Source organism: Empidonax traillii, unplaced genomic scaffold (genome assembly GCF_003031625.1).
Source record: "Empidonax traillii isolate 1590-97213 ecotype Southwest subspecies unplaced genomic scaffold, ASM303162v1 scaffold686:size905440, whole genome shotgun sequence".
Classification (NCBI taxonomy): Eukaryota; Metazoa; Chordata; class Aves; order Passeriformes; family Tyrannidae; genus Empidonax; species Empidonax traillii.
Window position 1 is genome coordinate 534,530 of NW_020955879.1, and position 11,883 is coordinate 546,412.

Here is an 11,883-nt window from a genome sequence, read left to right on the forward strand (position 1 = left end):
TTTGGCAGGCAGAAAGCCTGTACTAGTGCCAAATCTGTAATTACTTTACTAACAGCAATGACATGTATGCCTGTTCTGCATGATCCTCTTTTTTTTGCTTCTTCTGTTGGCTATGAAGACCTCAGATATTAGGAACCTCATCCCTGCATCTATCTCTCATCGAGGTGAGCTTTAACCTAGCCTTTGAGCAGGTTTTAAAGAGGAAGGGATAAATACATCAAAGCAAGAAAAAGGAAAAACATATGGAAATACTGACTTGGTAGATATAGCAAAAAAAAAAAAAAACCCAAANGATGTCCTTGATCAACTTGATCAAGTGGAAGATGTCATTGCCCAAAGTCCCTTCTGATCCAAACCATTCTATAATTCTATTCTATTTGTGGCAAGTGAAAAATGTAATCTCTTACTGTTAATGAACAGCTGGGAAAGTCCTGTCTTTTAGAGTCACCAAAGGCTTTATTATTTCCTTCACGGAGACAAATTCTTGCCAAATATTTTTTTTCTATAAAGGATGAGAAAAAAATTCATATTTATGTTCAACAAGCAAATGACAAGTCATTGTATTTTAAGTCACATTTAGGTATGCTAAGACCTAGAAGGACCTAGCAAAAATCAGAAAGGTTAGATATATAAATAAATATGTCTGTTTAAATAAATATAGAGACTGTCTATAGAGATAGACATAATGTACACATGAAAATATATATTAAATGTGTAGAATTTATATAGAGATATAGATTTGCATATCCACTTAAATAGTTATACAAAACCTTTTCATGGGAATACATATGACTAATTTTTGATGTGATGAATGCTCTAGCTTTCCTTTCACACATTTGTGTAATAAGGGTGAAAATATATTCACACTTTCTTTATCAAAATTAAGAACATGTTTAATAGCATGTAAATGTAATCTTTAAGTAGCTTTAAAACATGACAAAAATTATAGTTTACCTTTCGTGTATTAGTTTCTATACAGAATAAAGAAAGATTCAGTTCCGGGTTGCCTACTTTCCCAACCCAACTGATGCTTCTTCTGTGGCTAGCATCACAAGATATGTGTTTGAGAGAAGAGAAATCTCCTGATGTGGTTTATAAGAAAGAGATGACAAATTTCCAGCAGAGTTACCATTTCCTTGTGTGATGATGCTGGGCTGGCATGAAGCTGAGCCCCAAGGCAACCTAATCATTGCAGCTCCTGATAGCTCACTTCAGCCAGATCTGTAATCCTGTTGATCCTATTCTCCACCTGAGTGGTTCAGAGGATGAATCCTTAAAATAAATGAAGTCATAAATAACTGATATAGATAGCTGGGGCAGCAAAGGACAAATAAGAGACATGCAAGAGTTTTCATGAGATATACGTAGTTTGATTGCGTTCATGATAGAGGCCACTGTCCCCTGTGTTATCATTTTCCCTTACACTGCCCCTGAAGGTTTCTCAGCTAGGTAAGAGTGTCTGTGCCAACTGGCTGGGCGTTGACTTCTTGGACATATGTGTGCTGTGCAGTGATGTGGTGCAGAGGTGTTGGGATTAAACTTGTCCTCAGCTGTTATGTCCACGCTGTTTGTTGCAACTTCATGCAGAGATACTGGTTTGAGTCCCATCGACAGTATATTGCAATAGTATTGTTCCATGACCCAGCTCTGAGAACTCTTTCCTACATTTTCTGTGATAGTTTTGGTCATTGTTATTCATGCATTTCTCATTTTTGATCATTTCATCAGATAACTCCACTTTAATTGTGACATAATACAAGCTCAGGCCAGCAAATAGTGACTGAGACAATCATTATCAAAACCTAAGCTCCACACCATTACTAAGAAAAGTATAGAAGTTAGTGTGGTTGGAAAACCTATCAAATTGGTTTTTTGAATTAAAGGTTCTCCTGACTGCATTTTCATATGTTTTGCAAAGTTGTATTCAGACCAGAAAAGAATCTTATTATGGAATTACTGTTTTTAGCAAGTCACTGGAGCTCATTGCTTTCAAGTATCATGAGGTTTCAGAATAGATACCCTCAGAAGTGGTTTTCAGCTAAGTGTGCTCTTCAGGAAGTCAACCACAGTCTTGTGCTATTCTGTCAGGGGAACTGATAAAGGACTGATTGACCACCTTTGCCCTGAATAAGGATAATCATTTCCTTCTTAAACTTCCACCCAGTGTTTTGGCAGGCAGAAAGCCTGTACTAGTGCCAAATTTGTAATTACTTTACTAACAGCAATGACATGTATGCTTGTTCTGCAGGATCCTTTTTTTTTTTGCTTCTTCTGTTGGCTTTGAAGACCTCAGATATTAGGAACCTCATCCCTGCATCTATCTCTCATCGAGGTGAGCTTTAACCTAGCATTTGAGCAGGTTTTAAAGAGGAAGGGATAAATACATCAAAGCAAGAAAAAGGAAAAACATATGGAAATACTGACATGGTAGATATAGCAAAAAAAAAACCCCAAACAACAAAAAACCAGCATGTGCTGTCTCCTGACGGTAATAAAGGCCTTTATTGCTGTATGGGCTTTGCACCTGCATGGGTACCATTGGAAGGTGGAGGCCGTCTGCTGCAAAAAGTTGCCACAGTGTCTCAGTACATTCTTAAAATCTATGGATTGTTCAGCTCACTGCTTTGTTCTAATTTCTTGACAAGTTTGCTTCACTACTTGGGTGTATACATACATGTAATACACCCCCATGTACCTATAATGTATCAAGTCAGAAAAAATACTCATTGTCAGGAAGTAAAGGGGTCAGTGACTTGTAGGTGACACATGCAAGTTATTTAAAATTCATTCTGTTTATCTTGAATATTTTCTCACCTGCTTTATTTAGTAGAATACACATTTTTAAATGACCAAGCAGGGAATGTATGTCTTTTTTTCTAAAACTTTTTTCCCTTCTGTGCAGCAGCAGCTGCCTGCCATGTTATTGTTTTTTGTTGCTAGCAGGCTTTTTGGGTGTGTGCCAGTGATTTCATGTGGGGAGCAGGACAATTTGCATCTGAATGGTGGTGAATGGCAAGGCTGGGCATGGGTACACTCAGCCACACCAGGTAAGGTAGAACAGCCACTTTTCGGCTCACCTGGAGTAATTAATTCAATAAGAAGTTAATTACAACAAAAGGGAAAAACAAACTTCCATATAACAGATGGCAAATTTTTAGTGTGACAAAAACTAAAAGGATTTTCTTTTTAAATACCATTATGGTGTGACCTAAATGGTATACAAAATTCTCTCAGTATATACTTAAGCAATTGCATATGTTGTTTCTGTATGCTGGCCGGGCTGTGCTTTGTGATACATATTTCTTTCAGGTTCAGATATGTGTGACTTCATATTCATAAAACTTTTCATCAACACATAGTATTCCCGGCAGAGTATGTTTGTGGCTTCCTTTCTGCAGGAGTTGCAAGTCCTCTGTGTCCATCAGTCACTCCTTTTCTAGAAATTTTGAACTTGAGAGTCAGGACAACAGCCAACTTGCAGAGAGGAGCAGATGCCTTATGAAAACTGAGGCTGGGTAGCAAAGAAAAACCCTCACAACTCCTCTATCCAGAAAAAGCCATAGCATAAAGTTTCTCCCTTTCCCAAAATATTTGATCCAGCAGCTGAGAAACACAGACTGGAGGCCAGCCAGGAGGCAAGTATGGAGTTGGGCAGTTTACACAGAGGACAGTCCACATGCATCTTCTGCTTTTCTGACAAAGCTGAGTGAAAATATGGAAGAAAATAATGAAAATTTTGATGAAATGGGCACAAAACTATGCCTTAACAGAGTTAGGCACACATATTGATGGTAGGGGTCATAAAAATTAAGGGGCAGAGATGGGCTTTTAGTGGAAATAGCCTAGAGGAACTCTGTTTAATTAATTTCAATGCTTGCAGAATAAAATTTTTCTTGACACAGAGAAACTTGTGCACAGAACAGAATTTATTGGTACTAGAATAATTTTTAAAAAACTGAACTCAAGGTACCTCACTATTATGCAAGCTAGAAACATGTTTATAACCATTAGCTGCCCAAACTTTCAGAAATGCATACCAACATATATGAATATTGGAGGGATCCTGATTTTTAAAAACATACTGAATCTCCATGTGAGAAAGCTGCGGTACTGACCTCAATTCCTTCTCAGGTATCAACGTCAGTATCAACTGCTACAACTGATTCATTATTTAAATTATTTAAAAGGAGAATATTGTGCAGGCTTTTTTTTCTTTTTAAAGACTTACCTGGTTATTCCCAGTGCATTTTGCATTTCTCCCCTTTTACTGACTCCATTAGGAGGATAGGTTCTTTTCAAAAAGCCTGATGGCATCAGATTAAACAAAAATATGTTTCTGAGCAGGTGGAAGAAGAAAATCATTGCTGCTCTCAGTGATGGGTCTAATTCTACATCAGTTTAAAGCTTTCAGTCAAGCCAACACCCACAAAGCATTTACCAAAATTAAAAGTTTCCAGCTGGAAGAGCTCTTTTCAAAATATTGCCAAAATTTTCCAACATTTTCAGAACTGGACTCCCCAGTAGTAGGCTTAGGAAATCCTGGTCCTTTTGTTGTCAGTAGGTAGACTTGGTGTCCTCTATCGCATACAGGAAAAAAGTAAGGGAGGGGATGACTTATTCTACAAGACAGCTATTTCCCCACACACTCCCACCCCACCTGCAGATAATTAAAAGTTGTTAATCACACTGATAGTGAAGGCAGACTTCCACCACAGACCTGGGTGGCAGTGCTGATGGCACAGCCCAGGTGTATTTAGCTTCCTTCTGGGGATTCTTCTTGCTCCTGCCTTGCTGTGGCTCCAGGCACCTCTGACAGCATGGGAACTCTGTACTAGCTATCAGTTGAGATGCTCTACTGTCTAAGAAACAGTAAAAGTAGAGACATACTATAATAAAAATATATATTGTGGTTTTGCTGCAAACTATATGCTAAATGATTTTGACATGAATGTTTTACTGCTACATACAATGAGAAAACTGGTGACATTCTGTGTCTCCTCTCTCCGACACAGAGCTATTCTCCACAGAAGTTGGCCAAAAGGGAAACCTTACTCAGTCAGGCTTGATGTGTGCTCTGTAGCAGTCTCTCTGTTTGCTACTATCCTGCACTAAATTTAGCGAATGTTGTTTTGTTTTTCAACTGGAACAAATAAATCTGTCAGTATTTAAACTTAAGCTTGTTTTACATGCCACAGTTAACATTCCTTAAGCCTCTGTGTTTGATATTGTATTTGGAAGCTCACTTCATAATTATAGGTGGGGCTGTTCAGCTCCTTGTTATTCAGGCTACTCTGGACCTGAACCAAGGTTTTGTAATGAAGGAGACAGCTGTCTGAGGGACCCTTGTTTGACTGTTTGTCTGATACATCTGAAAGATGTAGATGCACAGGACAGGAGTGCGCATATGAAAGATGTTACTTTTATAGTGAAGGCACTTAAGCATTGCCCAGATCACTAGGACTCCCCTTCTGCCCTTACCATCAGATTCTCATGCAAGCTGTTTTCAGGGATGACTTTTGATTGTGGAAACTTACTTCTTTTGTAAGATCAGAGGTTAGAGTAAGGTCAGGAGAAACGTCATGCTTAGAGATGTAAATGGTAGTGCTCTGCACTTGAAAAGATCTATAAAAACCAATGGAACCACAGATTAGGTACCTAGAATCAGGTTTCACAAAGGATCTCAGTGTGTTCCACTTTCTTATTTGTAAAACAGAGATAATCAACAGCTATCTTGGGAGGATATTGGGGGGGGGGGGGAGGCAGGGAGGAAGGCAAGTATTTTATACCCATAAAGAACTGCAGTATAATGGTGAAGGCACAAAAAAGATTGTGAAAAAAATATTTTAAGATCTAGATAGGGTGCCAACTGTAGAACTGGGGACCTCACACTGAGTAATAAGGAGAGAGAGTTATTGCAAAGTAACTCATTAAGTGTGCACCATCCAGTCTGCTCTGGATAAGGTGAAATTCACTTAATAATAATAGTCTTTAATTACTCACATGCTGTTGTAACACACACAGTGTGGTTGAATTAGATTTGCAGATAAAATCTGAACTTCCAAATTTTTGAATGCTTGATTTTGCAATCCCAGAAATACTATTTTGGCACAGGGAGATGGATTGAGATAGGATTGTTTGTTACAAAATCTAGATTATTATAATCATATGGTTTCTAGTTCTCTTTTTGTTCTCCCTGCGATAGCCATAAGATTATAAGTAGATGAAACAAGAAGAAAAAAGCCTCTTGGTGATCTAAAATACTGTAAAAGGGAATGAAATTATACTCAAATCCTACATTTTTAATATTATAAGAAAACATTTTAGAAACACCCTCAGGATCCCTTGAGCAATATCATTAGACATTGGATGTGAGACATTATATTTATTCTATTATGATAATCATTTGGGTTACAGAACTACCTTGAGGCATTGACCAAAACACGGTCTCTATTCAACAGGTCACCATGCAGCTTTTGACAGAGGACAATTCTTGCACCAAAGGACCTTCAAACTAAATGATACTTACTCTGGGTTGGTAAAAAGGTGCTTGTTCAAATGGCTGACCCAAGCCTGTGCTGTGCGGAAAATGAGATGACTAACTCTGGGCATGTATCTGTACAGTTATAGCGATGTGCAACCTTGTTGGGCTAACCTGAACTCTAGAACAACCACATTCAGCAAAGGTCTTCAGCTTCCTAGATACAGCTCAGCTACGTAGGCAAAACTGATCAGAAGGCAACAGGGATGGGAAAGGGAAAGTAGCAGAGCCACGATGCCAAAGCCTGGTGAACTCAGCCTGCTGCTTCTGTATCAACCTGTTGGATGGAGGATAGGTTGGGAGGAGTGAAGAAAATGACAGTTACTACTGGGATGTCGGTCTTGGAGTCCTAGACATCCCAGGAATCCTGAGTGCCCTCACTAGTGGTGGCAGCAGCAGAAGTCTGAGTTTCCAGGGGCTGGGAAAAGAGGCTAAATAGGCAGCTACTGTGCAAGCTGTAGCAGCTTGCTGCCTTAGTGACATGCTTTGCTGTAGCAGTAAGGCCAGGAGGAAGCAGTCTGAGAGTTAGTTGCTCATGCTTGTTTTGGGTTCTTCAGCACTTGTTTTCTTAAGTGACTCAGCAGAGCAATGGATTGTGCCACAGGTGGGATACCAGCTGTACCTCAGCACTCCTAGCCCAACTCCTTTCACCTGTATAACTCAAAGATCTGCTCAGTAAAACTTGTCTTGTGGTTCTCTTCACTCAAAAGGTGCAGTTCTTGGTTGAGTATTCCCTACAGTGATTTTGCAAGCTGAAGTTGCCTCCCGTGGCCATAACTGAGGTATACGGTCCTTTGTTTCTGTTTTGTTTTTACTAAACTGCTTTACTCCGCAATCTTATCAGTGTTCATGAAACTTTAACTGTAGTGCATTTGTTTCTGCCTAAATGCTTTTTTGCAAAATGCTATTTTGTTTCTGCTGCTTGAAATTATACTTAACAGTATCCAAGCTAAATTTATGCACGCACATTTAAAGAAGGAGCCCTGGATATAATGCGTTTTTAACCATGTGAAATATATTAGTAATGGTACTTACAGAAAGAAAAGAAAAATTATTTTGGCTTGCATTAGTTCCATCTTTGCAGTATGCAGATAAGTACCATACCTTTGACAGTGTAACTATATTAGGTTTGCCTCAAAGCTAACAGTTAACAAGCCTAGTGCACAACAACCATAACAGGTGTCTTGCGTAAGAGATGTGGTTGTAGCAGGAGCTCCACACACTTTTGCATGTCTCACAGCTCATAATGGTCCATGTGAAAGTAGCAGAGATGGAGCACAAAAAACCTCACCCTGACTGTAACACTTGAGGAGTGGAGTATTGTTACCATTAGCAGAAGTCATAAGGAAAGAGGGGAATATTATAACAGGGATTTGACCTTGCCCTGCTCCCCCTGTCTCTAGAATTGTCTGAGGAAAGGAGAGTGTGCTCATTTGTTCTGTTTTTTTCTCTCCCCTTCATGTGTGTTTTCTGTGTTAGAATGGAAGAAGCTAAAGGCAGAAATGCATCTAAACGTGGCTGAAAAAAAGGTTAAAGAAACAAAGACTTCTTACAGTGTCATAACAGTAACGGTAATGAGAAAGGATGTGGTAACATCTCAAACAGAAGACTATTATTAAGTGTAAACCAACCAGCAATCAGATGTGGGGCCAGCAGACGTCTTTACTTAGCTAAAAATAAGCAAGCTGTTGTTTTTAGTTTTCCCAACTGGATTCAAGCAGTTTGGGGGTATAGATAGAAAAATGAAGCATTGTGCTGGCAAAACAGATGATGCTTTGCATGGCACTTGTGTGCTAGTGGTCAGGATGCCCAGCTGCCAGGCTGGTTCCCTGCCTGGGAAGGACCCAGACAAGCAGGGACCTTTCCAACTGCTGTATCCTTGTATCCCACTAGCGTGTGCAGCCCTTCCTGCACTCAGCTGGGTGAATACCCTTGCTCTTCTGTGCCTACAGCATTGCCATCAGGCTGCTGGCTTGGGCTTCCAGGGGTAGGGTGTGCGGGCTTGCATCCCCCCTGGTGGTCGGAGGAAACCAAGCAAGGTTTCCTGCATTTTGGATGAGTGCTTTGACAAGTGCATGAATACAGTCGGCTTCCTTAATGACAACTGTGTGTCACAAAAAGGAAAGCTTGGATCTTGCACTCTTTCTGAGTGACATGTGAGCTGTGCGTGCTTAGCAGGAAGAGCCACATGTTGGGGAATGGAAGCCAGAGGAGAGGGGACACTGCTGTGGAGAGCTAGAGGAAGGGGAAAGATTTAACTCCCACCTCTACCTTACCTGTCCCACTGGGAATGGGAGTGATAGACCAACTGGGTGGGCACCTGGCATCCAGCCAAGGTCAAGCCACCACAGGTAAACACCTTTCAGATATCTGAACCTGCCTAAGGAAATTCTCCTGAGTACTGAAAAGCACCACGCAGGGAGACCAGTGGCTCATGAGGAAGGGGCTTGTCCCTGGGTTCAGGGTTCCATAGATGAACACCTGATAGGCTACACCTTTGGGTATCTTGTGGGGTTTTTTTGTGGGTTTTTTTTGGTGCTTTTTTTTTTAACATAGTGCTTTTTTAACCTATTTTAGTTCACAGTTTATACAACACGGGTAATTTGGTGTGTCCCTGTCCCAGGGGTAGTCTTAGCAGAGTAAGAACAATTAGGTTTGTGAGGCACATGGGTCCTGTGGAAAGAGAAGGCAGAACGCAGAGATACTGCAGAGCCACACATTTCTGGCCTTTTCTCTGAGAAAATACTACTTCCACTTAACATCATACAATATAGTCCGCCAAGCAGATACTTTCCCCCTGACAAAATGTAAAGCTATAAAAATAGCTGTCAAAAATATAAGGTCTGGGTTGAGGCAAAACACTTGCCAGTGTCAGACAGGAGCAACTTTGCATGCCTGTGTAGAGTGAGCTGGGATCCAAACCTTACTATGAAATATTTCTTGTATGGGAGAGCATTTTTAAAATCCACTGAGTCTAATTCGTCACTGTTTCAAAGAGAAGAAGCTGGATTCCACCACATTTTATCAATAAAAGATCATATGTAGTCAGCAGTGTGGTTTTTTTTTTTTGTGTTTTTTTTTTTTTTTTTTTTTTTTTTTTTTTTTTTTTTTTTTTTTTTTTTTTTTTTATTGCTTTACATCATCTCTGGGGAAAGTATTTACCTCAAGAACTATTTTGCCAGATGATGAGTAGTACTTGTACTTATTGCATTGTGTCCAAGCCATAACTTTGCCTCATTTGCATCTACGGACGACTAAATGGTTTAATTAATTTTACATTGTGCTTACTGACTAGTTTTAATTAGCAGTTAAATCAGTTCAGTTAACAAAAAAAATGTAGGTGTTTACATGAATGCAAATCATGATGGGTTCTCAGGGCTTGATTCGAAAAACAGTTCCACACCATTGGTGATGAATTTCTGCAGGCTTTATAAAGGAACTGCGCCCTTCTCCTCCCCCAATAACAAAGAGTAGGGTTTTATGATTCATTAACTGGCCCAGGCTTTCCTTTTCTCTTTCCTTCTTTGCTGATGTGAAGAATGAGGAATGGAGGCAGATCAGCTCAGGTTTTAATGCTTTGTTCTTAGGTCATGCACTCAGTACTCATACAAGAAAGACAAGTGTCTTTTGACTAGTGTATGCAACTGTGTCTCCCTCCAGTGTCTGATTTCAGCCAGTATGGCAGCTTGCAGTATTTTTAGCCACTTATTTTTCTCTTGCCTCGTGTTTTCTTACATCTGGCCAGTGCAGGAGTCATGACAAATGGATTTTACGAAACATAACTTCTGCATTCTTCTATCAGCCAGACTGGTAATACAAGCACAATGCTATGAACATGGTATAAGGTCTTATTTCTGTTTTCATTGGTCTTATGTATGCTTAAAGGAATTTATCTTGGAAAAGCTCTCCTTCTGATGATATTGGAACAGATACCAATGAGTACTTTATTGACTTATTTTGAATGAGAGGTGTAGAAAAAATCAGGATCAGTGTTACCTTACTCCAAACAAAATTCACACACAATTTGAAAGAAAATCTCCTGATCATTGGTATAAAAGCTATCATCTGCCTGTGTTTAAATATCTATCTTTGTATGGTCTCCTGTGTGTCATTATGTTGAGCTCTTCCCCATAGGCTGTAATAAAGCCTGTGCTGCATCCACTTAAAGGCAAGGTACAGTAGATGATGGTAAATTTATCCTGAGACTACAGTTACCTTACTCAGCTTTCCCAATAACCTTACCCAAAAGGGAAGATCAGAGACAAGAAGATAATTGGTGAGATCATCAAGAAATTACTTCATAAGCCCAGGCTTTTCATTAGAAGGAAGCTGGCAACCTGCCCTCTTAGAAGAAGGTGTTATTTCACCAGTAACTGTAGATCAAAGTCACCAGGGGTAATTATTTGAGGAGCTAAGTAGGTAATCAGTTTGGGAAACAAAAAAAAAGAAACAAAACAAAAAAACCCAACCTCTTGGAGCCTGAAGAAAAATTAACTGGAATGCATGCTGTCTGTAGTTTTGTTCTAAAATTAAATTTAATTTCACAAATGTAATTTCATAAGCTATTCATCAGATGTCTTGTTGAGGGACCCTGTGCCAAGCTCATGTGACACAACTCTCTTTCCAAGCCTCAAAAGCGGAATAACTCTTTCATGTTTTTCCCTGCGCTTTATCTACCCCATGGAAAAGGAGCCCAGTCCCATCCTCATTCATGGGCACTCTGCCTGCAAATCTCAAACCAACAAGATTAAACTTCTTTTGTTAGTGATTTCAGTCTCCAGTGCCACCCATCTGACATTGTTTGGTGGTGCTTACTCTCAGCATGAAAAGAAAATGAGGTCATGTAAAGGAAACCTGTTTCTCTGCAATTTTGAGAAAACATGTCTTACTCATCCCATAAACCTGACAACGTAGCTGTATTTGGGGTGTAGGTGAGTGCTCCACCAGCCAGTAAGCTCCCCTTTTGATATGTTCTCCCACACTAACTTCTTCCTTTAATGCCATCCTGCTATGTGTTCCCCTGTGTCAGGCATTTACGAGAATCAGCAGGTGTCATAAGGAAGCAATGCCTACCCAGTGCAGAGCCTGTTGCTCTCACAGCTCCCTTCACACTGGTCTTGAAACGTCGTGAGTGTTGAGACATTAAAACACCAAATTCATCTTTCAGCCAAAACTTAAAGACCAATAGTTAGGGGACCTAATTCTAGTCATGGTTGACTTCAGTAGTCTGAGAGAAGAAATGCTACCTGCTGACTCTTAGTTTTTTCCTGATTTTTCTGTTTGTTTATTTAATTGTTGATTCAGGAGCCATGTGGATATATGAGGAAAGTGTTGTTCCTTTATCT